Below are 16,047 nucleotides of genomic sequence, written 5' to 3' on the forward strand. Positions count from 1 at the left end.
ACCTTCACCTGATCACTTCTAGGGCATCTCAGAACTCACCACAGTGGTTCCCTCCTCTGGGAGAGCCTTGGCTACAGTTCTGGCTCTCTGCCCCGAGCACACTCTGCTGACTGTTATCCAAGCTCTCTTAACACGCCTCCTCAGCCATCATTTCATGATGAGTCCTGTGCACCTAGGAGCTCCCGGAAGCAGGGACTGTGTCTTTTTTCTCTATTCTCAGAGCATGGTAGAGACTCAGGTATAATGGTGGAGGGAACAGTGGTTATTCTGGAATTTCTCTAGAGTTGGGGCATAGGGGTAACAGTGTGGTTGGAAGAAGGGCTTAGGGGATTTACCCTGAAGCCACATTTTCAATTAACATTTCATGTTGTTTATGTCTACTATTTGAAGTTACGAGTCTTAAAACAGAATGACGATTTCTAAAAATTACTTTACCGAAGATTGAGGAAAATGGCAGTTTTCCATATTTAATAATAGTATTTTAATTTTGTGTGACTGGGGTGGTGGAAAATAGAAATGCAGGGGCTACTAAAGCATTCTCATCCCCTTCCCCACCCTCAGGCCCTTCGGACAGAAGAGACAGAGGGATGTGAGGAGAAGACTTGGAGGGTGGACCGTGCACTGCTTTTAAATCATGACAGTTGTGCTTTTTTTTAACTTTCTTTTTTAATGGAGGTACTGTGGCTTGAACCCAGGACCTTGTACATGCTAAGCACGTGCTCTACCACTGAGCTATACTCACCCTTCCCCCCGATATTTGTGTTTTTAGTGGGCATAATGTGCTGGTAGCAGGTACTTTAGCATCAGACACAGTCACCTGCCTCTGACCATCACGTTAATACCTTTCCCCTGAGCTAGAGAGCTACATAGTCTGTTTTCACAAGTTCAATAAATTATCTACATTTTCTTTTTTCTTAAAAAAAGGCATTAACTCATGTTTCTGTTTAGTATCGCCTATAAATAAATGTGATTTTATAAACCATTTACCAAATTGTTAAGGGTAATAAATATTAAGTACAGATTTCTGAATCATCAGTCATCACTGAAGATCCACATTCTGCTGTTCTCTCTCTCTGTTAGTCATCTTACTTCTGGAGTTCTGGAAGCGGCGCCAGGCAGAACTTGAGTACAAACGGGACACGGTTGAGTGGGAAGAACAAGTCCGGCCAGAATATGAGGTGCGGTGTCGCCACGTGGAGACAGATGAGATTACCCAGGAAAAGCGGGCGCTGTTTAGATGCACTTTAGCCTGTTTACTTCTGGGTTTGTCAGCCTTGGCTGCATGTTGGAATCACCAGGGGACCTTAAGAAATGTTGGTGCCTGGATTCCATCACTGCTAACTCTGATGGTACTTAGTGGCCTGGGGTGCATTCTGGCATAGGGAAGTTTTTAAAGCTCCTCTGGTTATTCTAATGTGCAGCCAAGTTGAAGGAGCACTGCTTGGAATGTTGGACACAGAAGAGAAGTGAGGTCCTTCCTTCATAATAACAGTAAAAAGGGGGAAAAGAAAAAGACTGGTATAAGTGTATAAGAAAAGAGGCATTGATTTGTATCCTTTCATAACACCAATAAAAAAATGCAAAATATAAATTAGCCACTATGACATGGATGTAGAAGGAAAGACACATTGGTTTTTATAGTTGACTCCCATTTTTTCACATGTGCCTTCATTATTGCGGCCTCCTTTTCATTGTAGACTAGGTGCCCCTTTGTCTTGAACTAAGTCCCAGTCACTGCTCCCCCTTCCATTTGGGATGTGCACAAAGCAGCATGGCTCTCATCCTAAAGTCAGAGAAAGGGTAGAAGAAGCAGGGAATTCTTTGTTGAGGTGCCATCAGTATTTGAGCAGTGTTTGAGCTAGGCATTTTATATAATTGGAAATGTAAATTTATTGCTGCCACTCCTGCTGCAAAATTAAAAAAATAAAACTATATATCTTTGTATCAACATTCCAGAGCTATGAAAAGATCATTTTTGAGTCATCTGTATTATTGCTTCTTTCCATCAGCTGAGATAATTTAGAGCTGATGGTACTTGTATTCAGCAGCAGCAGGACAGTAGGTTGTGAGCATGAATAACTCTTGGAAAGAAAATGCTTTTACTAGGAGCATCTGAAAATGTCTCCAACTATAGATTTAATAAATTGAATCACAGATCTACAGAATGTTGGCACTGAAAAGGTCTGGAGGGAGCAGGTCAAACTCCTCTTTTTATAAATGGAAAAAAATGAGGTTCAGCTACCAATAGAAAGTGACATTTGTCTTTTCCAGTGTAATAAGCTTCTAATAATCCCCATTATGAATAGTTCCCATTGTTTACAACTGAAGATGGGGGTCAAAGCATATGTTGGTGAAAGACTGTACTTTCAGAGATGAAAGCTGAAACTTAGACAAAATTAGATGTTCATAATGTTTTTGAGTCCTGAAAAACAAAAACGTATCATATTGGCAACATACAAAAAATACTGAAGAAAAGTTTTTTGGTCATTTAAACTGCCAATTTTAAATTTTAAATTGCCAACTAATAAGTTTAAGTTTTCATTGGAACATGCTTGTTGAAAAATTGAAGATGAAGACTCATTTCACTTTATCATTTTTCCTTATTTAAAAAATTAATTGTTTTTAGTTTTTTAATTGAAGAGTTTTACTTTAATTGCAAATGCATGCTCCATTGTTTAGAGAGGCCAGCGTTGTGGTAGTGAGACCTTGGGAATGAAGTTACCTAAATTCATATTTGAACACAGAAGCTTGCTTCCTGAGTGATCTTGGACAACTTAACTTCTCTGTGCCATAGTTTCCTATAAAATAAGAAAAAGAGTTGCTTCCTCATGACTGTGGTAAGGACGGGTTGAATTAATGTGCAGAATCTACTTGGAAGACTTCCTGGCACTGAGGAAGGGCCATGTACTTAGTGACAGCTATTATTATACTATATCTGCTTTTATTATCCAGGTAAAACTAGAGTCTTACTGATTTCATCTCTAAAAATGAAATCTAAATATAAACTCTAAAATGGAAACTCTAAAACTTCATAGTTGTTTCTAATAAACACATAAAGCTCAACAAAGGAACACACAGTGGAGACCAGTTAACTGCAGACACCTGTGAAACTTCCTGTCCTGCACGGACACTAAGCTGTCACTAGCGTCACTTCTGAAATCTAAGGCAAGCTCAGGAATAGAGCTTTACACATTGGCCTCGTCAGGTACCCAGACCCCTAAGCTCAGACCATGGCAGGGAAACAATTTGCTGTTCACACGTGCATTTACAAAAAATAGTATTAAAATGAACACTGTACATATTTTGTTGTGTGTTTGACATCGTTAACAGAAAAGAAAAGAAAAAAAAAAAAGGAAAGAAACCCATGCAGTTACAAATAAGGAGGCTATGTCTGAAAATTATTATTTTTTTTTAATTATGTTTAGAATTTAGTGACCAGTTAGGAGAAAAATCATTTCATTGGTGTAATCCCTTGATTGACTAAACTTGTTTTTTTAATTAGGAAGAAGAGCGTGTTCCCTTTACCATCTGGGGAAAGTGTATACATATAACCCTTTGTGCAAGTGCTCTTTTTCTGGGTAAGAACCTGCCACACACTTTTTAAAATCTAATGTGAAATGCTGAGAAAACCGAAAGTCAAGCTGGGAACTATGTAGTCTCATAGAGAAAACTTTTTCCAGAGAACATCTGAGCCAATGCAGGGCGCCACTCTGGAGGTTCCAAAGTCTCTTCTGATCCCAGTGCTTCCCCCAATTCTTTTCACCTCATTTGTTCAAATCAGATCAGTGGTTTAGGATTCTCCACTGTCTGATTAAGAGACCAGATGGAGGCATTAAGAATTCTAAAATTTTCCAAGATTAAGAACCAAGGTAAAATGTCTAAGATAGCCTAACAAAAGGATAGTAGGAACTATCAAAAAAATAAAAGTAAAAACTATTGAAAGATATAAAAGATGCATTAATCACATGATTCTAGATTAAAAGATCATATCTCCAAAATATCAGAAGTTATAAAATTGATTTGGGGTTTATTGTGAATAAAATCATATTTGTAATATAATAATTAATAAGATAATGAGAGTTTTACTAGTTCAAGAATAGGCAGATTAGAAAATAGGACAGGAAGTCCAGATATGGGCACTGATATTGATAATAAATTAATATAAGAGATGGAAGGCATTACAAATCAGGGAGATAAATAAAGCTTATTCAGTAAATGGAACACTTGTTAGCTACTTTGGGGAAAAAGAGAAGATTGAAATCATACAGTGAACCATATATTGTGATAAATTCCAGAAACATTTAAAAAAGTAACACAATTAGAAAAAAACTAGAAATAAATATAGATGAATATACAACCTCTAGATGAGCAGTAAGTTTCAGAGGAAAATATATAAAGATTTCCATGCATCAGAAGCATCCTAATTTTAAACAAAACACCAGAGGATGTTATTTGTTTACACATTCGACAAGGGGCTAATTCCTTCAGTACAGAGAGAGTTCAGATCACTTCAAAGGTAACATCAAAATATCTCATGAGTGTAGAAGGCAGAGAAGATGAACACATCTTCACAAAGGAAAAAATAGATGTCACATTCCAATGGTAATTCAGTCAGTGCACATCAGAATGAAATAGTTTTCCACCTCTCAACTGACAGAGCTCTGTTTATGAGGATGAAGTGCCACTGATCACCAATCCCAAGCCTAGGTTACTGGATATTTTTTGTGAAGTATGGTTGATTTACAATGCTGTGTTAATTTCTGGTGTACTCCTCAAGCGTTCTTAGAAAGCAGTCTGGCAGATCATATCAAGAGTCAAAAATATTCATATGCTTTAATCCACTAATTCAGCTTTGAAAAACTTTTAATCATGAAGTATTTGAAAATGGCAGGGAAAAAGTATGGATGCAAGTCACAGACATACTTTTGTGTGTATATATATATAAAATCTCAGCCAAAATATTCTTCCAACCCTTCACATAGTGGAATATTATGCAGCCATAAAAAAGTGTGTCCATGAAAATATTTTATGAGAAGTCAAATAGTTATGCTTATGATAAGCTTGAGAATAAAATTAATATATAAAGTGATTTGTAATATACAAACAATGCACAGTTCTGAAGGAATTATGTCTGCAGGTAGAAGCATTTTTCTTATTTTATTTTTTATTCATTTTCAGAGTTGGAGTCTTTTGATTGTAGGTGACAAAATCAATCTCCAATGTGCTTAAACAACAACCAAAAAATGGGGATGCATGGGATTTATTGGTTCCTGTAAATGAAAATCTCAGGTCTGAGGTCTGGCTTCAGTCAAGGAGAGATACTGTAGCCCAGATGATGTCAAGGGCTGGTTTTGTCCTGTCTTCATTCTGTGTCCAAGGATGTCTCAGCATGCTGCTTCTAGGCACTCAGCATCCCAGATCATCCATCCAAACCAAGAGACGTCTCTTTTGGCAGCTTCCTCTCTTGATAGGGGAAGCTTATCATTCACATGGGCACAAGCATGTATCTCCTCACATAATAGTGGCTCTTACTGGGTTATTTGCCAATTCTCAAATCATGTGTGAGGCCAATAGAATGAGGGGTATTATTTGTCTTAAGCCAACTGAGATCTACCTCTGGTGCTTCAGAAAGAGTGGGTCAATCGAGCTTAAATCACAGGACTGAAAACAGAAGGGAGGTCATTTATCCTAAAGCAAAATCTGGGTCCTCTTCTAAGACTGGGGACAGATCCAGGACAGCATTTCTGTCCACTACTGAGTACTTTCAAATTTTCTTTAATGAGCAAATATTAAAGTTATGATCAGAAAAGATGATAAGTAAGAAGAAACTTGAGGAAGGAGAATGGAAAGCTTTCCTGTTTCTTAAGAAATATTGAACCCATTAAGTGCTTGGAAGAAAAACGGAAATGTGTCAAGTTTGTAAAAGTTCTGAAATGAATTAGAATTGATTTCACAGACCATGTAGGAGACAGTGCTATACAGTTACTGTGTCTTTGGGCTCTTTGAGTATTTCAGTACTTTCATTTAATAGTTGCTTCATTGGGGGCAAGTTGCATCATCTACACGTGGCTCTATTTCCTCATCTGTAAAAGAGATATAATATTACCTTCCCCACAGGGTGATTGTGAGGATTTAGAAAAATAGATGTGTGCTGAAACAATAGTAAGCATTTAAAGAATCTTAACCATTATGATTACTTAATACATAATTAAAAAATTATTATGCAGACTTTTTAAAAATGCATACTATTTAAATGGCCTATATGTGCTGTACAAGAGGGGAAGGCTTAATATACCTTCTATAATATATTTTTCTCAGCCTTAACTAATTTTCACATTTAATCACACACACACTAAAAAGTTATTCCTGTCACAAGCATGAAGAAAACGGTGATGAAAGAGAGTAGGGGAGGAAATAAAATGTTTTCTCTACAAACTGATGGCTTAAAAACTAAGAGAAACACCTTTTTAAGACTTTGGTCACCATATTCATAGCTAATACTTAGGTAGAGTTTTTCACATGCCTGTGGTTAATGTTCCAATTGTTTTCACAATTAGTAAATAATTGACTCATCACAATAGTCCTATAAATTGCTATTATTATCCCCCCATTATGTGGGAGAGGAGATTGAAGCCCCTAGAGGTTAAGAAATTTGCACAAGGCCCGACAGCTAGCATCGGAGCTGGGATCCAGATGCAGGAGTGTGGCTCCAGGAGGGGCTTGTAAACACTCCCTCTGCTCTCCCCTGCAGGTGCAAGCCAGCCTCCCGCTGTTACTGTAAATAACATGATGTGGTTCACTTAGTCTTGAAATTCACATTCTTTGTAGCTTTCTCTCTTGGGCAGCCATCAGGAGCGGCCAGGGACCCTGAGTACATGCTTCTGGACTATGACCAAGAAGGTAGATGGAAGGAAAACAGTTTAAAAATGGGACCTTTAATGTGCATTCTTCAGTGGCCAGAAAAAGCCTGCCTAGTGAGGAACTGAAACCCTATCAGCCACGTGCAAATTATGCTTCAGACACCCCCTTTGTCCTTGGGTCCACACAGACAGAACTACAATGGATCAGGGACATGAATCTTGTGCAAATGCAGGGAGTATGAATACCTGCCATTTTAAGACCTCAAGGAGTATGAAAAGCATGTGAAGCTTTCATCAGCAGAGACCTGCTGTCACTTCCACTATTTCCCTCAGGGCATGTCCACAGCTTCACTGGTCCTATTCAGAATGAAGACGACGGCTAGCACCTGCTGGACCCTGAATCAGTGATAGGTTCTTCCTTGAAAGGAAGCATATCCCCTTCATGGGTTACAACTAGTTCATAACCTAAGTAATTCTATAGATGTAGAAGGGATATTTTCATTAGTTCTGCTATCATAGACTTGTCTCCAAAAGAACATGCCACCAGTTACTCCATTTTCAGCCATTTAAAGATATACTTAACAGGCTTCCTTCTTTAGTGCAGTTTTAGGTTTACAGAAAAATTCACAGAAAGAGGAGTTCCCATATATTCCCTATGCCCTGCACACAGCTGCTCCTGCTGTCAGCATGTTACATTAGTGGATGCACTCATTCTTTTTGAAATCCTTCATTCCTCCTCCCCTAAAGTTTAACATGCCTGATATTCAAGTCTCTTGTGGCATTTACGTGCGATTTACATCACTTCTCACGTTTATGTGAAGTTTACAGCACATGCATGTTGTCTGTTTAAGCGTGGGTTGGGGGCAAGTATTCTGTGTAAAAATACGATCATTAGTGAGTCTCATGCTGCTGGGTTTTTGGGTTGTCAGGTCCTGTTGACCATTGCTTCAGTTATTGGGATCATTGTCTATGGGCTTTCAGTGTTCATTGTATTTTCTGCAAAACTTTCCAAGAACCTGAATGGAAGAGACCCAATCCAGAAGTACCTGACTGTGCAGGTGGGCCACGCCCATCACTGCTTCCCTCATCAGTTTTATCATCATTGTGACCCTGAACGCCATATATGAGAAAGTGGCAATCATGGTGACTGACTCTGGTAAGCTCCTCCTGTAGCTGAGGTCATTTCTACACCAGTTTTAGAACCAGGTCAAAACAGAGACTGTATCTTGTAGGCACTTCAATTCCAGTACATTAGAGTCTTTAGAAAACTTCAAGTGTAAACGTATTTTCTCTAGCCTATGTGAGAAGTGAATTAGCTCCAGCTTTGCATTAGTAAAAGGGAAAAAGGAAGCATTAGAATGTCCAAGCTCTGTGTAAACAGGTCAGTGCTTAATAATAATTTCAATTACATTAGATCATATACCCTATTGTTGAAAGTAAATAGTCTCTGTGTTGCAAATAAGTGGAAGAGGGTCGTGGTTCCAGTGGCAGATTTGCTTGTGCGTTATGGAGAGGACAGGTAATCACAGTGTTATGTGTCTTCCCCCCATGCTGTTCCTGTTAGTGTAGCTCCATTCTCATCAGCTGTGGCTTCTATAATAAATGTTTCTTCTCTCTGGCTTGTATCCCAGCCAGCGGCTTAGCGGCCCAAATTAAGTGCTTCCGACCCGCTGCATGTGGCTGGGTCGTTCTCCCAGTGGTCTGCTCAGTGGTCATCTTCTGAAAACATCAAGACCAATTCAAATTCTAAACTAGGAGGATGACCAGTTTTATGTTCCCCAAATACTTCTAGCAAGTTGCCCCGTGTTTTGTTTAGTTTCTTCAATAGTCCTACCTTACTGCCGTTCAGGGAGACAAGAGAATATCATTTAGCAGGATGTTTAAAAGTAGCTTTCTGTCAACTTACACCTGACAGAGGACAGTTCTTGCCCATTGGATACTGTTGTGCTTATAAATTTTAAGGAACGGCTGAATTTTTTTTTTTTTTTTGCCTTGTGGGATATTGTGTTCATAGTGGGAGAAACTCTTACAACAGTGTGTACACTTGGAATTAACATAGTAGCTACGTTAAGGAATTCAAAACAGCTTAAATGAAAACAGTGTGAATTGTGTATATATATATACACATACATATTTACCATGTTAACTCATGTGTCCGTGGCTTTGATTAGGGTCTCAAAGCCATTCACAGTTTTGCAGACTTAACTTTTCTTTATTCTAGCTGCAGAGCTCCCAAGGACCAGACTGACTATGAGAACAACCTAGCCATGAAGGTGTTCTTGTTCCAGTTTGTCAACTAGTAATCCTCGTGTTTCTACATCACATTATTTAAGGGCAGATTTGTGACTTATCAGGGAGATCAGGTGTATTGGCTGTGAAAATACAGAAATGAAGAGGTGTGAATACAGCTTTGTGTTCGACAGTCTAACCTGTTTCATGTTTTCTCTTAGTTGCCCAATGAAGAGTGTCTTTACTCTCTGTTCCTTAGATTTTTTTAGGCATAAAATAATGACTTTATTTCATGTTAGAGCTATCTAAAATTTAAATGAGATTTTCTTTCTAATATTCCAGTTTGACCCAGGTGGCTGTTTCCTTGAACTGTTGACACAGCTGACAATAATCATGGGAGGACAGTCAATCTGGAATAACATACAAGAGGTGTTACTTCCGTGAGTACTAAGTCATGTGATCATGGGGTGAGAATGGCCCACCCATCCATGTCATTTTCCTGCGTGCCCATCTCTAAAGAAGGGGAGACTCTGCTTATTAAAGCTCTCCAGATAAGATGATCCAGCCAACAGTGTAAACGTACCTGCTGTTTAATAATTATGCTTAAATACCTTCCTTTTTATGTTTAATTTAAATCCCCAAGTGCTATAGTTTCTGCTTATTAGCCCATCACTGGGGACTGACTAATCAGAGCCCTTTGAGAGATGGCCCTTTTTGGGGCTGTGAACTAAGTGTTCCCACAAGTTCCCACAACTTTCTCCTCCTTTTATACATGCATTTAAAAATCCATAACAGGAATTTGTTGAGTACCTAGTATGTGCTAGTCACTGTATTAAATATTGTACATATATGTGTGTGTGCATGTGTGTGTGTGTGTGTGTACAATTTAATCACCCAAACAATCCTTATTCTTATCTTCATTTTGCAAATGAAGATCCTGTGGCTTAAAGAGGGTAAATGATTTGCCCAAGCTCTCATTGCCAAGAAGAAACCACTGTGGGACTCAGATGTAAGACCCTATCTCTCTGAATCCATGTTCTTCTAAGAACAGAGACTTTTTTGTGGTCCTAAGACACAGGGTTACATAATGTTTTAAGAGACACTTGTCTAAAATAATAACTACAGAGGTTTTGACTTACTGTTCTCTTCCTAAAAATGAGAAAAGCAGATATTAGCAAAGGTCACACTGTCCTTTTGATTTTCACATAAGCCCAATCCCACATCAAAGTGGACAGTCCAGTGTTATCTGCAATTTCTGAACATTTCAAGGAGCTTACTGTATTCGCTTTCTGTTGCTGTTGTAACAAGTATCCCCAAACGTCATGGTTGTAGGAAGAAAAAAGAAAAAGTCTCCACTAAACAACACAAATTTAACCTTGTAGGGTTCTTGAATGCAGAAGCCTGCTGAAGTCAAAGTATTGGCAGGGCTGTTTCTGAAGGCCTCAGGGGAACCTGTATCTTTGACTTTTCTGGCTTCCAGAGGCTACCTGCATCTCTTGGCCTGTGACCTCTTTTCTCTCTCTAAAGGTCAGTGTGGTTGTGTGTCTGTGACTCTGATTCTGTGGTCACATCTCTTCTCCCCTGTCTCCTCTTCTGCCTCCCTCTTCCTCCTTTTAACGACCCTGGTGATTACACTGGGCCCACCTATATAATCCAGCTCGTCTCTCTTAGAGTCGGCTGGTTAGCAACCTTAACTGCTTCTGCAAAAATAGGCCCCCTTTGCCAGGGAACCTGATCTCTTCATATATTCTGGGGATTAGGACATAGACATCTTGGGGGGATCATTTTTCTGCCTACCACACTAACGTTTTTAAGATAATTTCTGGCTTTGAGTTTCTGTCCTCATGAAACTCTTGATCTCTCTTCTGTCTTGCCTTCCACACCAGCATTCTGCTCCTGGCCAACCTAACAGCAGAGCTCACCCCTCTCTGTGGTGTCCCCCAAAACCACTTACACAAGCAGGTCTTACTGTTTTTTGGAGCATGGAGGAGAAACTCAAACAACTTGAATTTTCAAATAAGAAACCTCCATCATTTTAAAATCTTCCATGCCACTATAAAAAAATTTTTATTTTTTAACTTCGTTTTTTAATTTTTAAACTATTTTAAACTTTGTTACTTTTTTAAAACTTTACTTTTTTTCTTATCATCCTTCATTGTAGGCTCCAGAAACCTGCTATTCTGCCCACCGCATCCAAGTTCCCTTTCATTGTTTCTCCTCCCTTCCCTAATCTTCCTTCTCTCTCCCTTATTACCAAGTTTCTGTCCATTCTCTTTATAGGGCAGTTAAATTATTTTTTATTTCTTTCTGTTTTTGCCGAGTGAACACCTTTTGGTGTCAGTGTGTCCTTCCACATTTCTTCACAAGGGCTTCTTCTTTCAGCTTCAGTATGGATTACTGGGGTCTGTCTCTAAACAAAGGCATTTCCCTTGTCCCCAAGCTCACCATGCCCCTCAAGAAAAACAAGATTCTGATCTTCACTGTGAAGTGAATCTTTTTTTTTCCCTAATATGTAGTAGACAACTCTTACCCTGAGCTCACAGTCAGATTTTTCCAGAGGAGTAAAAGTAGCTCATGTGCAAATAATACTATTTTTTCTCTGTGAAAAGAAATAGATCAGATAGAGGAAATACTTAACTCAGATTACTCAAAAGCATTTCCTGAAGGAAATTGGTTAATTATTTAACACTAAATTTTGTTGAATCTGGTTATCAGTGAGCTATTTTTACCAATCAAGGAGAAGGATTTATTTTCTAAATTGGTACTGAGCAATTCATGTGAAATGAAACTTGCTCACATGAACTAGTTTAAAGTAAAGGATGCATTATAGTATCTGTGGTCTGTTTATACCTTCGCTTAAGTAAGCACATTGCTGTAGGTTCCAGTGAGCTGAACTTTGCCTCCATGTATTTCTACTCTGGGCTGAAATATTTAGGGAAAATGTTTTGAATTATGTTTCCCTTGTTTGAAAACCAGGAATGCTGAATGGTAGCCAAGTTCGAGGGTGGCTTGCATTTTCCTCACTGCCTCTTCTCTTTGTATAAGGTGCCAGTTTCCTTCTTAATTTTTCATAGAAAATCCTAACATACCAGAGATCTATCAATTACTCTTGCTGCCCCAAAACTATACCCATCCTCAAAAATACATAGGAAGGGAAAAGAAAACTTATCAAAGTTAGCGACTATTTTCATGCTATTTAAATATGTCTAAAGGAACATAATGAAATGAATTTCACCATAACTCACCTGCCTCCACAACCCAAATTCCATGTGGATTTCTTGAGTAGGATTCTGGGAGCAAATGAAGAAGGACAGTGATGCCGTGATCCAGGCTCCCTCTGGGGTCTCCCCAGCACTTGGATCGGTAGCTGGTATAAAGTAGGTCTCAGTCTGAGCCAGCTGAGTGGGTGAGTGACTCACAGGCATCAGATGTGTGACATCAGTGAATTAACAGCATTCTTTGTAGGACTCAGAGTATAAGCTGAGAGCCCTGTGGCCTTCCGAGCCTCACATACGATTTTGATATTGGGGTCATTTCTGGGAATGTTATTCTGTACTTGAAAAAAGGCTAGTAAAATTCCAGGCTTAAGCAACTTGCCCTAGGGAAATTTTATGATAAAATATTAAGAAAAATAGTTAAATGCCCAAAATGACATAGCGTTGTCCTTCGGTGTTTAGATAATGTATGGCTGTAATTTTCTTACTTTATATGTTTTCTACATTTTCCACCGTGTGTATGCACTACTATATAGTAAGAAAATGCAAATGTTTAAAAGAGAAAATCTCTCTTTCCAGATATGAGTTGGTTAGAGGATGTGTCAGATAGATATAATAAGAGAATCTTAAATACGTGTGTCCATAATTCACTCTTTAATTTCAGGAACAGGAAACTCAGGAATGAAATAGATTAAGAGAATCAAAAGATACTTGTGTTCAAGATTAGCAAGTGGGAGTGTCCTCAACCGAAATGGTGATAATCTATAATGCAGGGATTAAATGTGATAATGAGGGTACAAAGACAACATGAAGTAGAAAATGCCATGTGGCAAGCACTGAGTAAAGGGAAATTTACTGTGATTATGCCAACATGTGTGGTCAATTCCCAAACAAATGATTGTGTAACCCCTGCTAGAGGGAGAAAGCTTCCAGCCTTGGCTGGAGAGGGGGGCAGATCCAGTGTCTGTATTTTTTAAAATGTCTACAGGTGCTTCTCATGTGCAAATTGATATCCCTGCACGAGAACCATATCCCAACAGAAAACCCAAAAGCCCGAGGACAATGATGCGTAGATGACCACCCAAGCTTTTCTGCCACAGAAGCGTGGTTCCACTCAGGAAGACTGAGCAAGAGGCTCAGAGCCTTAGCTAAGGACAAGCCAGTCGGGACTTCTAATACGACCTAATGCCATCGACGGGGGAGGGCAGTTCCACACAAGAAAGGAACTCCAGTTGAGTTAACATGGAAGTTTCATCCTGGATCCAAACCGTGATGGATTTGGGCCCTGGAGGGTAAAAGCCCTGCTTCCCTGGGGCATGGGCTGGATTCCACAGGAAGCTGAGACAGGAAGTATGAGGCAGAGAAAAATTCCCCCAGGAGACTCCCGAGTCTGGGTGCCAGGGAGGGTGATGGACGAGCGGGGTCCCAGCTCCACCCGCACTGCAGGGCTCCGAGGGGCTGTGGAGCTGCGTGCTCCAGGCTGGACCTCAGACCTGACTGCAGCACTCCGGGCTGCGGCCTGGGGAGCGGCTTGAGCAGCAGGCTCTCCCCGTCATTCTCGTAGGTGCTGCAGTGACTCCCACCCCTGTGGCCAAGGCATTCCCACGCCAAGGTTCTTAGTGACTTCAACCCTATTTACAGGTGACCACAGCCAGTTAGCCTGTGCTGCTCAAAAGGAAGGTCCCACATGGGGTTTTGATGCGTTAGGGGGGTTGCTAATACCTGGCCTGCTTTGAATCGTTTCATCCTGACAGCAGCCTAGGCAGTGGAAGTTTCATCTCCCAATTTTATTTCAACATTTTTTGTTGAAAGTATACTTGGTTTACAATATTGTGTTAATTCTTGGTGTACAGCATAGTGATTCAGTTATACATACATATATATATATTCCTTGTCATATTCTTTTTCACTATAGGCTATTAGAAGTTACTGAATGTAGTTCCCTGTGCTATACAGTAGGACCTTGTTGTTTGATGCAAAAATTAGTAAACAAAGTATTTGCAGACTAAACCTAGCCATGTATGACAGAGTTGAGTTTATCTCAGAATTTAAATGTGGTTTTGATCTCCAGGATCTCTTTATCAACTTATCATAAGTAAAGAGCCTGTGGACCACTTCTCAGAAAAATGTTTTAAAATCATAAGATTTAGAGAATAAAGAAGAAAGATAATTATACTGAAAAGCAGATATCAAAATATAGAAATGGGCACTTGTGATACAGTAATATCTGAATTATTGGAAGAGCGTGTTGAATAAGAGGATCCAGTGGTGGGTCTACTAACCGCAATATTCTGCCACAGCCGTGAGTGTAAATCATCTGAGATCTGCAAAAATTGCATTTGGAATGTAAATAAAGTTAAATAACAAATAAGCCATGAAGTGTGGATTCAGATTCAGGGGTATCTCGAGTCCATATCCACACCAATTCCCAGAGCTCCCTCCTCTTCCCCTAATGTCATTGAAAGAAAGAATTGGGGAAAGTTTTGAAGTGAAGGGCATGTTCCATTGTAAAGAAATCTCGTAGCAAACCTGGGCATGGCCAGTGAAAGGTTAATGCTGAGATCAGAGGCAGTGGGAAAGCTAGAAGGGGCAGCTCTTTACAAGACACATCATATAATCTGTGTGTGTCCACGTGTGTGTGCATACAGACGTGTGGGCATGTATGATGTATACACCTGCATTTCGTGTGAAGCCGCCTCACTGTCCAAATTTGAAAACCATCCAAATGTGCAGTGCAGTCAGCCGAACCTCAGCCAGACGCTAAGCTGTCTGTTGTTGCTCTCTCTATTCTGCTGGACTCCACGAGTAAACCACACACCGGCTGTTGCTTTCAGGGACAACAGCTCTGTAGGCTACAGGTCCATGCCTTGTTTCACTGCCAACTCCGATTTCATTTCAGGACAAATTGCCATTTGAAAAAGGGGGAAGCATTCAGTTGGCCCACAAGCCTCTGAGTAAGGATAAAAGATAACCTTAGAGACAGCTATGTGGGACAGCATCCAGGAGGGGGCAGAGCACTGGGCCACGAGTCGAGGCTGTGTTTCTTTCAAGCTCTGCACTGACTTTGAGGCAGCATGTCACTTCTTTGGCCCTTGATTTGTTCAGCTTAAATTAGGGTCTTGGACCTGTTTGATCCAACGTTAGAGTATCACTTTTCTGCTTGGTGACCCTCAAAGGCTCTGCAATTCCTTCAGAGGGAAAAATGCCCACATCCTCACTGCAGCCTCTTAAGCTCCGCCCCCAAAACCACCACTTATTTCCTATTCACTCTGGCCCACACCAGCCTCCATGCTGTCTGTCCAGCATGAGGGACCTCCAGGCCTGTGATCACCGTTCCCTCTGCCCCTCCTCTGCCTGGCCCTTCCCTCCATCTTTGTCTTATTCAAAAGTCACTGCCCCATCCCCACTCCTCCCTACCACACATTCTTCGTCCTCCTTTATTTTCCCCACAGCATTTATCACCAGCTCACATACCCTGAATTTCTTTCTTTTACTTATTTCCTCTGACGATTTTCAGACTGGAAAGGCCACGTTGGATAATAGCAGAGAAATGGGGGGGAAAAAGGCAAATGAGGGAAGGTATCTTCTAAAAGCTAAATTGCCCACCTGGAAAGGAGGTAGAAGATAAACTAGTAGTTGTTAAAATTTTGATAAAGCCAAGGTAAGTAGTCAGGACTAGTTTCCACAATATTTGGGGATAGGGAGGCAGCAATAAAAAGAAATTTATCCTGAAAACAAGAAAT

General features: G+C 40.0%; 1 long non-coding RNA gene across 1 annotated transcript in view; it reads left to right on the forward strand.

Annotated features, from left to right (window-relative positions):
- LOC135320857 (uncharacterized) overlaps positions 1-7,927 on the forward strand; it is a 34,382-nt gene extending 26,455 nt beyond the window's left edge. The window contains exon 3 of the long non-coding RNA XR_010380206.1: positions 7,874-7,927. This is a non-coding gene — a long non-coding RNA (uncharacterized LOC135320857). The remainder of the gene's footprint in view (positions 1-7,873) is intronic.
- The last annotated feature ends 8,120 nt before the right edge of the window (positions 7,928-16,047 follow it).

This window comes from Camelus dromedarius, unplaced genomic scaffold (genome assembly GCF_036321535.1).
Source record: "Camelus dromedarius isolate mCamDro1 unplaced genomic scaffold, mCamDro1.pat HAP1_SCAFFOLD_198, whole genome shotgun sequence".
In the NCBI taxonomy this organism is placed as follows: Eukaryota; Metazoa; Chordata; class Mammalia; order Artiodactyla; family Camelidae; genus Camelus; species Camelus dromedarius.